Source organism: Tympanuchus pallidicinctus, unplaced genomic scaffold (genome assembly GCF_026119805.1).
Source record: "Tympanuchus pallidicinctus isolate F22 unplaced genomic scaffold, pur_lepc_1.0 scaffold12, whole genome shotgun sequence".
Classification (NCBI taxonomy): Eukaryota; Metazoa; Chordata; class Aves; order Galliformes; family Phasianidae; genus Tympanuchus; species Tympanuchus pallidicinctus.
The window spans coordinates 10308313-10321541 of record NW_026294637.1 but is presented as its reverse complement, the minus strand read 5'-3'; the positions used below and the strand labels follow the sequence as shown (position 1 = coordinate 10321541).

Sequence of the window (13229 nt, the reverse complement as noted above, 5' to 3'; positions counted from 1 at the left end):
CATACTGCAGAGCTCATTGGCACCTTACCATGAACTCAGAAGTCACTGGTCTCATTATGGAGCATCACAAGGAGATACTGCAAGCCACACCTGGACATTATCCACCACGTACCTGTCAGAGTTAATTTCAATTTCCTCCCACCCCAGCATGAAGCAAGAACAAATTGAAGGGAAAAAAACCAGAACATAATTACTTCCATAATCACCTTCAGTTATCTCATTCTTTCTTATGACAGCATACACAGCTGTTCATAAGCACCAGTGGAAAGTACATGACAATGACTTGGGGTGGTGGGGTGGAGAAAGCATTCTCCAACAGCTTTTAAAGCATCCCTTTTTTCCATTTAGTTTTGGGTGATCTATGCAGACATAACTTATTTAAAAATAGTTGTAAGCTTCAAACACTGAAAAAGCCGTTCTACATTTCCTTCTACCAAAGGATACTACTCATTAAACTAGTTTCCAGACCAACAAACTTTAATGCCAGCAAGCATTGCTAAGAGGGCAGATGATGTTGTCATCAGTGACATTAATGGGCTTTAGGGAGCTATACAACATAAGGAGCACAAGTGCTCTACAATCAACAGTTTGTACTTAACCACTAGCACCTGGATGAGAGCCTTTCAATCCTCAGAGAAAAAAAGGAAAACAAAAAAAAAAAATAGACTGCAAGGAAAGGAGCAGCTGTTCTATGCATGCATCAGACTCTGCTTGACTCATCACAAGATGCAGGCAAAGGTGGTATTAAAAATGTGTAAAAACAGAAAAGGAGGCAGCTGACCTGCACTGCACAAATACACCAGGTACCATGCTCCAGTTAGGAAAGAAAAAACAAGAACAGGACATTTTGAAAGAGTTCGCAGCTCAAATAATATATTAAGAACATCCACATAACAGGGAAAATTGTCACTGGATACTACTAAGTACTACTGCAGATTGACAGTCAGCTATAAACTCCTCAATTAGATCTTTTCTTTCTCAACTCCAATACAAATAGAGTACCATGTTCTGCAAGATGTAATGAAGTGAGAAATGCCTGTATCACTTCACCCATACTTTGCATAGTTCTGTTTGATTGCAGAGACAGACAGCTTGCTACAGCTAAGATCAAAGGAGGAATCTGACAGGAGAGAAAAGCTATGACCTAAATAAGAAGTATCCCAGCAAACATTCAAACTTCAGCAGACAGGTTACTGGCTGTGAAGAAACAACTTGCCTGCAGCCGGAGAAGTTACACTGCTGCTTTTCCAAAGCTAAAAGAAGAGACATGAGATAAATAAACATAACAAAACACCCATCTATTACAGGAAAAGACGAGCAGGGCCAACACTTTGAGAGCATGCTGTGGTCAGCAGCCAAACCAACTGTAAGAGCTGGAGTGAACTAGCATGCAACCAGCACCTGGAACAGTGAAAGACACAATGAGGCCACAGCAAACCTTCAGTTACTTTGCATGCAATTTATTTCCAGATTAAGAAATAAATGAGTGCTTTCAGTTTGCCATGGATTGATCACTTGGCTTCCTCAACTGGGACCAACTGCTGAGCAGCACACCTAGGCAGATGGGAAGGGAGGTCTCTGACACAATGCATGAGCATATCAACAGTACAGATAGCTTCATAGTGGTGTATTAACAACCATGTTACAGTCCAGCCCTAGTCCAAGACCCCGCGACAGTCCAACAAAGCAGAGAGGAATCAGCCAGAGCCAGTTAACGTGGCTTAAAAATACTGCCTTTGCATCAGATTTGAGCTGCACAAGCCAGTGCAGCTCACAGGATGTCCGATGAGCTGGTCAGGAACCAAATTGTGGTTCTAGCCCCTCAGTTGACTCCTTGTATCTCTCCAAAGCAGCTGGCACAGAAACGGGAGAGCAGCATCCACCATCCACACAATTTGTTACCCATTTCCTAAGAGGTACAATGGATATTAACTGCTTGCTTTCTATATGCTTGCCTTCTGCAATGGAAAACTTTATGCAAGGACCGCTTCACACCTCCCCTAGCACAGGAGCAACGCTACTGTTGGATCAACAGTATCAGTCAAACGCATACTAAAGACCTTAAGAGGGCTTCTTAATGTAGTGCAAATTGTCCAGGACAGTCAAATGCTTGGCCTGTTTTCTTTGCATGCAAGCTTGCATAATACTTTTTTTTTTTTTTTTTTGTAATAATATGAAGTGTTCGTAAATATATATAGGGAAGAAAAACAAGTTTCACCAGAAAGTGCTCCCTTGTGCACCTCCCATATCATGCCCTTTTGTTTTGGGCATGAGGCCAGAATAGTTCTGCCCTCCAGATTCCAATCTCATTTTTCTCTGGATGAGTACCGGGGTGCACAGATCAACAAAGGACAGCAGCAAAATCCTTTTCAGGAGGGAGGAAGGTCAAGGCATCACATGGGAACAAGTCTTCTGCTCTGCCAGCAACAGTGACATGTTCTGCATAGATAATGACTGCAGTTTATATTCACATACTCACATTTCCAAACACTGTCCTGATACTATGATGAAGAACACATGCAGTTCCTCTCAATGAACTATGCTTTGGAAGTTGCCTTCTCCAAACAGCTGGAGGAATACTGGTTTCCCAGTCCTCAGGCAGGTCATAAAAATAAAAGACTACTGACAGCAAGGGGAAAAAAAAAAGAAAAAGAAAAAGAAACCAAAACCACACACACAACTCTGTTGTGGTACTGCACAGTCAGCTCCTTACAAACCATTACTATCCCCATGTTACAGGAAGATCTTTATTCTGTCAACTTAATAATGCAATAAAAGGCAGAGGAGAGCTTTAGTTATAAGTATCAAAATATAAAATTCTACCCCAGATAGTGCTGGGAAGATAAAGTCTCTTCTCACAGACCAGAAGTGACAGCTTTGCATTAGAAAGCAGCAGCAGATATTCAAAAGCTCCAGGAAAACCTGTAGTAAAGACACTGAAAATCAAAGTGCAGCTGCTCTTTTTACTGTTTAAATCATTATATATTAGCAACAAATCTTGTTGTTGGCCAACAGTCAGAAATGGCATATGGCCAATAAAAGGTTCAGTGGAGTTTTCCATCTGTCACTGAAATCAGCTATGGCTCCAGCTCATACATAGTAAGTTTAGTGTCATAATTATTTGTGTACCAGACATCAACCATTCATTCTAACATAATCATCTGACTACACAGTTTGCTAAATATACTGCCCAAGCATAGCAGTACATAAGCACAGGAGTGAAATACGCACAGTATATACTGCTAGCACACGGATAGAGGCGGTGTCTGTCACAGGAGGTTAAGCCAACAGAAACATACCAAAGGATCCTGTCAATATGTAACAAAGACGTTAAGAGGCAGCCATGCTCTTATTGAAAATCAAAGCACACATGATAGCAAACCAGTGAGTGGTCACCTCATCTATTTTAAACCTGCTTACTCATTACAAGTACTAAGCAGATGGATTTACTATGCTGTCTTCACTGCCCTGCCAGCAGAATAAGAATGCTGGAAGACAAAGCTTTGAACTATTTTGTCTCAGGAAATACTAAAAGTATCATTTAAGTTTTTTGTAAAATTATTACTACAGCATTTCTACCTTTACCATTGTCAATCAACAACGATATTTCTCTCCCTTCCCTACAGCACCCAAGTGCTTTGAATCCTGCACCAATAGGTCTCTAGGGCTCTATCTAGATCTCAGTTTTCCAGATGCCAAGATTTACATTTCAGTCAGCCAGGAGTCACAGACTCCTTGGCCCCCTAGATTTGACTGCAGGCACAGGCATACTTCCACTCCCCAAAAAACACAATATTCATGAACATAGGACTTATTTCTCTTCCTTATGATTCACTGCTCCGCATCTTCTACAAAACAGCGATCAAAGAAGGTTAGAGCCACTGGACCCACAGCTGGATCTTAATGCTTAGCACTAGGAAAGCTGGGAGCACAGCAAAGAGAGGAGCAGGAATTCACTAGAACTTTTTCTATCATTTAGTAATCTTTTGTTGTTTGGTCAGAGCTGGCACAGCAGCAATAAGCTGATTTGCACAGAAATGGGTTTATGGCTCCAACAGAAGACAGCAGTTCACAGGGACACTTTTTTCCCCTGCAAACAAGATCCTATGCATAGTAATGTTCTGTTGTTCAGAACAGGGAGGACAGTAGCAGCAGAATTTGTTTGTTTTTCAAAAAATAAACAAATACAGCAAGAACTTGAGTACTCAACTGGAATGCACAGACACTCATTACTTAGATTGGTACTGGGTCCATAGGCTACCCAGCACATTTGAACAAGGCTGTCAGATACAGCCGGACCAGTTCCAGAGCAGCAGATGGAAAGCAGGCAGGGGAACCTCAGGTATCCAAAGGTTAAACACCTCCAGTTATGGAAAAGTGAAATGGAACTTAACCCATTCAAACTCCTGCAAAGAAGATATCCCATTAAGCAGATCCAGCACTCAACAAAGACAATAATACATTGAACATCTTTAAAGCCTGCTTAAGTTTGCACAATTTTCTTTACTGCTCCTATAAGTTGAAAGAAATATCCAAATCAGAAAACACATCCCCTCATTTCCAAGCAGGGCTTTGAAAAGCCTGGAGTCTTACATAAATTTCCAATTTTGTCCAGTCTTGAAGGTTAGAAATTTGTGCAAGTTTGCTTACCAACAGCAGCAACTCACTGAGCAGACAGGAGATAAAAAGAGTTCAAGGAAGTCCTTCAGGAAGAGACAGCTCTAAAGAGACCACAGGAGGAGCTGAAGAACACGCAGTACATGCTGTGAAAACAGCCTTCCTCACCTTGAATTAGAGGAGTCTTCAAAACTAGGAGCCATAGAACTGAGAAGGATCAAGGGACACATTCAAAGGTCACATCAAGAGAGAAGGGGAAACAAAAGACTGCATCCTTTGTTTATGTGTGCACATGAATGCACCACGTGCCCCTGGAATCGAAACAAGCAGAGTATGTAAAGAAAAAAAGGATAGAGTTTTCCACTACCTGAACATTCTGGGACAGGTGAATTTCACCAAATATTCCTCTATGCTTGATCCATAAGCAAAGGCCAGATCACCTAAAATCTAAAGGGGCACAAATGCACACATTTAGCTCTTCTCTAGGAGGCCCCGTTTCCTCCTTCTCAGTGACCACAAGACTAATTTGATCTCTCAACAGTTCCAGAGCAAAACCTACAAAAAGCCACTCCTTACTCAGTGATTTTGCCCTGGCTTCAGTGGGCAAAGCCACCTGAAAATCATATGAGAAGCTGCATACAGTCCCAGCCCAACAGTCCAAGCACTTGCACATTAAAAAATGAAAATGCATTTCCAGATAATGCAGTTACGTATTTGGGGAAATCACAAAACTTAAACTGTCATCACTGCTTTACCTCAGGATAGGAAATGTTGAAAATCCATTTAGCTATGGGCTTCTCAACATGTATGAAATTCAGCCTCAGCACACCTGAGATAGGAAAGACACCATATTATATTTGCAATAACGTCTGAAGCACCAATTGTCACTTGAGGAAGAGATATTGAAGATACAAAGGTAATTCAGTGAAAAGAATGCCCAGTAGCAGTGGAAGGCAGGGAAGCAAACAATACTAGAAATTATTAGAAAAAGAAGTTGTCTGTATGCTATCCTGTAACTCAATGGAACACCTACATCTCAAGTGTCACTTGAGATGTGTTGAACTACGAGCTTCCTTTCACAAAGGGTATGACAGAAAAGGTACCAAGGCCTGTAATGATAGCTAAAGGAATCAAATGACTCCTGCACAATGCACAATTACATACGCTCTGGGAACGGGTGGCTGAGGGGGAAATATTACAGAAGCTGCACACTGTGGAGAAGGACAGCAAGGAACAACTACTCAGTGTCTACTGTAATACAGGGAGAACAAGGACAGTGGCTTAGATAGTGAGAGGGCAGGCTGAAAACTAACAAAGGTGTTGCTTCATACTGCCTATAGGCAGCCTGTGGAACTTGCTGCCTCAGGGGTGCTACAGAGAGTGAGCGTGTTTGTGTTTTCAGAAGTGAACACGCAAGCTGATATAAGTTTAAAAAAGCCTATCAAAATAGCCTACAAAACACAGATAAATCATGGGCTGAGTATTGAGAGCAGACTGCTGAAGTACCCAAACATCCTTGCCACCCACTTACACTCTGTTAGAAAGTCACTACTACTGCTGCCAGAAACAGGACCAGACCGATCTGGGCTGTGACATGACCCACCAAGTCTGTTTTCACCTTAATAAGTGCCTGCAGAAATACCTAAGGGGATACAGGATTCTGCTGCACCAGGCTGACTGCCATACAGCTCTTCAGCTCCACCAAGTTATTTGGCCAAGAAGAAAGTGATCTCACAGCTTGCTCCAACTCAGCTTTGTTGGCTTTGTTTGATAGGCACAAATAGCATCAGCAATGGAAGGGAAGAGGCAGGGATGGAAAGTTATCACCATGTTTTCCTCCCCACCAGACAGCTTTGTTTCCTCTAGCATAAACAAGCCAATAACTTGCTCTAGCTGAGAAGTCTGTGGCAACTGATGAGAACTTTCAAAAATGGTCCAGAAAAAGGTAAGCTGGGAATTGCTCATACAAATGTTTATCAGTAAAGCAGCCTTCTTTCCAGGCAGGAACAGGACAGCAGCTGGAGACCCAGCTGCCATCTCAGTGCCCTGCTTGCAAGAACAGTTCATGGAACAAGTCCTGCAACTTGCATATACTATTCACATCATCTCCCAAATTGCCAATTATGTGGTCAGTTATCACTGATGAACAAAGAAATAATGTCAGAAAACACATAAGCTGGAAGCTTTTAATTGGATGAGAAAACCCTGAGTCATACAGAATTCACGATATCTGAGAACGCAAAGAAGAGATTTTAACAGCAAGGACATGACGGCTGTTCTCTGCTGAGGGAGAAAGTTTCAGCCCTGTCACATCAAGTCCCATTGTAGCCACAACACTCAACACACTTGCTAAAAATACAGCATTATCTATATGTTCTGTGCTAGCAATTAAGCTATCAACATGCTTATTATTTAAGGCCTAATAAAACCTCAAGATTTGCCTTAGAAAATTAGAAGTGTTACGTGCACATATATAGCAGTGACAGAATTCCTATAAAACGTGTAAGCCTTTAAATAACCTTCACTTCACAGTGGAGCTTTTTAATGTTAGTATTGTGAAGGAATAATTAGTAGTGACTCGCCATCAGTTTATGAGAGCCTGGGAGAAGCTAAGTCCTCATATAAAAACACAAACAGTGTTTATGGTGATGAGATTTCTCATGAGGAAGCAGTGGGGGACTGCACCAAAGCTCTCTAAAGAGACACGTTCTCAGAATCTAAAGAATTTTATGCTTCAGTCGTCTGCACTGCTCAGTTTGAACAGTAATAGTTTTGTCATCTCCTCAACAGAGGCGGAGAATTGATTTTCTCCCTTCATCCTCACGTGGAGTTTCCATCCTCACAGTGTTTCCAGTGGAAAGACAGGCATCTGTATGTATAACTCGTATATTAGGCTGGATATAATTTACATGAACTCTACCCAAAGCATAAAGCAGCAGAACCAATTTGTCTCTTGAATTTAAGCCAGATTCTTTAAACTCCATGTTCACAGATCTATCCAGACCATCTTTTTTGGCATACAGCCACTGTTACATTTTCCAGAAGTTTCTTCCCTTCAATTTGTTGCCCTCCATTGCAGAAGAGGCAGCAGGCTGCCCCACAAAGAGCCCTGCTCCAGCTCCTATGGGGTGGGAGGAAAAAAAAGAAAAAGAAAAAGCATTCTCTCCAGTTCTCCATTCCTAGAATAAAGGGCACCCATTGAGCAGCCACAGTGCCTGCTCCTTACTGCCCTCACCCCTGGGGCTGCACGGGGCTGCTGGGAGGAAATGAGAATTTCAAGGAACATATTACAACAGAAAAGTAACAAGAGGTGAGCATCACAGACTCTGCCCCAAAAACTGAAGGTGCTTTAAAATGCAAGGGCTCTCCTCTAAGCAGACTTATAACATAACCCATCATAGCCAAGCAGTATGTTTTGCAACACATTCTTTTTTTACCAATCTATTTCTGAAAAGGAGAAACATCCTCAAATCAGCACCTATTACATTGTAAATAACGCTAGTACACATTGATGCTATCTGGTGGAACAACTTGGTAGCCTGTAAAATGGAATTAAATGTGTCACTTCTCTAGTATGTCAATAACAATTATTTTTCTAATGCTTGTTCAGTTATAGGAATACATGAAAAGAAGCAATCACATTACAGAAAACATGATTTGATGTTGTTTGTATACACACACTCATGTACTGAGAGTTTGTTTCATCTCCTGAGATTATGGTTATTGCCTGCAAGTTCTGTGTAAGAACAGTATAATCATAAGAATAATAATTTCCATTTTATTTATGTAGAACATAAATTTCTAAGTACTTACAACTCAAGGTCAGCTGAAAGTTACCACAGAAGCAACACTGTTTCATTAGCAATGCAATGGAAATAAAAGACAAAAATCAACAACAGCATTTTAAGAAACCTTGGAGACTCACTAAAACCACAGAGGCTGCAGTGCAGCCAACACAGAGCTCCATCCCCAAAACAGGACCAGAGCAGCACACCAAAACAATGTCATGCCATGGGTGAAGCCAAGCCTCAAGGCAGCAAAAGTGAAAAAGTCATAGCAAATAGACTTGAGAAGGCAGGGGGGTAAAGCATAGTAAGTGTAAGCGCTAGCATGAGGTTCTGATCAAGAGCCCGTGTCAACAGGAAGAATAACAAGCACCACCCAAATACATATATAAAAATATATTATATAATATAAAAAACACAGAAGGTGAAGCAGAAGTCACCCTGAGAGGTACCAGAACTCCTTGATGCAGGAGAAGGCAAGTTATTATTACCCATAGTATTCCCTCAAAAATTTCAACTTTTTCTTTCAGTCCACCCTGCATGCTGGCTGCACTTGCAGAGCACCAACAGTTTCCCATCCTTTTTAAACTATGTGCAGCCTTCTGAGTTTCACAACCTTAAGATATTCTAAAGAACATATCATGAAACACATCAAAGAACTATACAAAAACATCTGATAAGACTTATTACCAGCTAGTACCAGCCGTGCTCCACTGGTAGCTGTTTTGCTTCTGAAAAAGATAGCAGTACCAAGACTTATCCTAGCCTTTGAGATAAGGTTTTCCACTCCGATCTGTCTAGGTAGTCAACCAGCATGAGACGTTCACTTTTGTGATACCAAAAGCACCGGCATTTAAATACATCCTAATTGCCTTAATAAGGACTTCCAATTAAAAAAAAAAAAAAAACAGCAGTTAACACAGAGGTGCATTCCAAGTACTAGAGAAGTCCCTTCTGACCTAAGTTGGAAAAAAATGTCTGGAAAGCTGCATTTTCAGTTTGAGAGATTCCTTTGATGCCTTGATCAAACCACTCAGCGAGCAAGACTCAAGACCATCAGAACTACAGTTTCATTAGACAGAACAGATTAATTGAGACAAATAAGTTTTGGGGCTCAAGGATGAGAGGCACAAATTCCCATAGTTGAACCAGGGGGAAAAAAAGAAACCCTCAGGCACTAAAATGAACAGATTCAAACTTCTCCAGCTAACAGTACCATGCGCTTCTTTCATTAGGCCCTCATTTTGGCAACAAGCAAGCAAGAAGTCGGCCAAGGAGCTCCTATCCTTTTCGACACTGTGGGCAGCCTATCTCAGTCTATGTCTTTGTCAGGCTAGAACATGAGCAAGGCTCCAAAGCAGACAACTCACACTACCCACCAGGAATGACTTCATTACACTGCTTACATTGAAAATATTCCACAGCTGTTATCTCAAGAGAAGGCACCAGCTTCAGCTGTCTCTCCACACACACCTGCCTCCCTCTGACTACTGATTTGAATGCTCTCATGGTCTGCTTGCACCAACCTCACCACTCGCTCTTAATGACTGAAATACAGCCAAAGGCAGCCAGAGAGCACAACTGAAAGCCTAAAAGCTCCCTGCACGTAGTTCAGATATATTAGCATTGAAGTCTAGTTATGAACCATCTAAACACATCCACTGTTCACAACTTCACAGCCTAGAGCCAATAAAGGAACATTCATCACATGTGCAAGGCAGAACATGAAGTGCTGGTTTACATTGGCCACCACAAACCACTCCTTCAAGCAGGTTTTCTGGTCATCACCAGTGACTGCAGTCAAGTGATCCGAAGCATTCACAGTAGAAAATGTCACTACTCACACACTTCAGTGAGCTGAGGGTCAGAAATCAAACCCTTCCTTTTTTCTCTCTGTGTAATGCTATAATGGGGTGACAATAGCAGAGTGGCAAAGTCTTTGGCTACAGCAAACGAGAACAAGCCCAAATACAGCAGCCACAAATACAGAAATGAAGGAAAAGAGCTGCTTACCTTTGGAAGGCCCCAGGTAGGCAAGGATATCTGGCAAGAGATGCTCTCACTTCCACCGCCAACCCTTAAATGAGGTCTGGGTCACTGAGGTGCATTACATTACATGCACCTGAGCTCCCCTGCTTTGGCCCTGCCTTCCTAGCAGGTGTCCAATCACCAGTTCGTGCTGTGACTACATTTCTGCTACACTGTGGTCTAAAGCTATGAAACAACCCACCGCTCCTTCCTCAAGTAGGAGGAAATATAATTTCCAAGATAATCTCATGAATTTAATTGCCTCAGGATTAGAAACCGAGATTCACTTTTTAAAGTTTTCTCTGCACCTCCTTATTTGAGAGAAACAGAAAGCAAGCCAGGACTCCAGTGCAGCAAACATACCTCAGGAAGCTGATACTTAAAAAAAAAAAACAGCAACCATCATGAGAGCTGGCAACTCTCAAATCACCAGTTGTAGAGGAAAGAATATTAAACAGCTATCATCAATCTATCTGGATCCAGGAAGCGAGCCATGAAATGCTGACAAAGGGGAATATCTGGTCTGACAGTGAAGGTATATTTATCTTTTAAATGAAGAATAATGGAGTTACACTGAAGAGACATATTTTAGCTCTGCAACAGTGAAGTATCAATCCCGTCACCTCATAGTGATATTTGAACACCCCCAAGGTAAGAAAATTTATTTTATCAGCCATTTTAGAGACCACCATTTTACACAGTTACTGTAGTCTCCAAAGGAACTACTTGAGCAGCACAACCAGAACAGCAGTGTGGAAACCAACCTTCTGAAAAGCTCTAGCACAGTCCCATCACAGCAGCAGCCCGGGTAACCAGCTCTCTTTTCATCCTCTGCTTCTTTTCTGCCAAATAGAGACAATGCCAGATTATCAAAAGAATGTTAGGGGTTTTGTTGAGGCTGAAAACATTTTGATTTGATTTGCTTCCCAACACATGAGGCCTCACAACCAGGAGTATAACTAACACATACTTACATGGAGCATCGCTTAAGGAATGCATATCTGTGCCCCGGGTCACAGGCTGGGACAGAAGCCATAGCACTAGGGTACAGATAACAGCAAGATGCACTCCTAGCAGCTCTCGGGCTCTCTAAGCGCACTTAACCCCAGACCGGCCTAATTTTATACAGACTACTCTCCAAAAAACAAAAGAAAGAAAAGAAAGAAAGAAAGAAGTGGCAAACAACTAAAATCCTTATCTGAACACCTTTCTGCCTGCTGAGTGAGCTGAGATAGCCTCACCTCTTTATATCTCTTTCATCTGAAGACTAGATTCTACCTCTAAGGACTCAGGATTACCCTCTAATCCTGATATGCTTACCTCCTTTTTTCTCCCAGTATCCATGTCCTGCCTGCTGACGTTATGAAGAAAGTGTGTGGGGGGAAAAGAAAAAAACAAAACAACTCAAAAAACACAAAGCAAATTCACTACTTACAGAAAAACTCCTTAGCACCACACGTAAGTACTAATGTCCTACCTCACTCTGAGCAAAATGAGCACCTGCTGCCTGGAGACAGAACAGCTGCTCCCAACACAAGTTTCCTCCCACCTGCCCCATCAGCCTGTCCTTCAAACCCTGCACCCTAATTGCATACAGGTGGAGTCAGACCTCTAGGCAGCCCAGCCTCCTTTTGCTTAAAGTGGTAGTAAAGTAAAACAGTCCTGGGTTGAAAGGGGGCATTTGGACACATAATATTTGGTTACACCAAAATACAGATAATGGGAAAGAACTACAGCTGTTGTAGTCATCCTGTAAGAGGTCTGTTCTTGGGCAGCCCAAGGGCGGCAGGTTGTTAATGCTGGCAACCTGAAAACCTCTGCCCTTCTCCCCACTTTGGAAGCTCTGAAAAATATATTTACATATTATTTTTACCACTAGGGGCTTTATCTTAACAGCAGCCAAAAATGCAGCAGCAGCATACATAAATCTGCACTACTAGTTGACTTACCTCTGCTTTGCAGAACACTCCTACAGACTGAAAAAGCCCAGGCCAGGCAGCCGGCCATCTGAGGCCAAAGCATAGTCTGCCTGGCAGCTCTTTTGTGCTGGGTCAAACACACAGATATGCAGCACATGGTTCCTCCTGCTGTGAGGCTTTGGGGCTTTTGCTCTTTCTAGGGGAACGCTTTGCAGAGAGAGCAAAAGCACAGCAACCCCCCCACCCAACTTCATGGCAAAATAAGCAGGCTTCTGTCTCCTGAAATCAAAGGTTTGATTTGCTTCAGCTGTGCAGGAGAGGGGCTGCCTGTAGAAAGGAATTAGAGCTTGAACGCGTAGCAAAAATAGACCATGGTGAAACCTCCAAATCCTGGAAGCACATGACTGAGCTTTCCTAATTCCACAGCCAGCAGTGTGCAGTGCTGGAGAGCCCTCTCCCATCAGAACGGCACTCTCATGAGTAATTAAAGCCGTGAAAAAAAGAGCACGCTCTCAAAGTGCCTAAATTGAAACAGCAGATATCACAAAACTGTGCTGGGGTTCTAAGAGCAGGTAAATGATCAGCTCGAGGGAAGAGAGGCACATAATGGCAAGGAAGGCGCTTACCTCCATAACGAAGCTCTATCTGTTGACCCACGTAGGGAAACAGGCATCAGTAATTTAGACAGGAAAATTTGCACTGTTTCATTATGATGGAAAAGTGGGGTTTAGAAATAAATCCTATCCATAAATCTTTCAAAATCACCACAATTGATTTCCTGCTGCAAAGCAGGAGCAGCAGCTGCCACAGCTCTGCTTCCCTCTGCTTTTCAGACAGCCTGGGGAACGTGTCCTCCGAAAGGTACCCATCACCTCCACAG

The 13229-nt window shown here is 42.3% G+C and overlaps 1 long non-coding RNA gene across 8 annotated transcripts in view; it reads right to left on the bottom strand.

Moving 5' to 3' along the window:
* The window catches only part of LOC128075321 (uncharacterized), a 125352-nt gene extending 113368 nt beyond the window's left edge, over window positions 1-11984 (bottom strand). For 3 of the 8 annotated variants that reach the window (XR_008203738.1, XR_008203734.1, XR_008203736.1), the window contains exons 1-2: window positions 11751-11893; window positions 11195-11272 (exon numbers count right to left, since the gene is read on the bottom strand). This is a non-coding gene — a long non-coding RNA (uncharacterized LOC128075321). The other 5 variants (XR_008203733.1, XR_008203732.1, XR_008203737.1 and 2 more) reach the window with 4 other exon arrangements.
* Between the last annotated feature and the right edge of the window lie 1245 nt (window positions 11985-13229).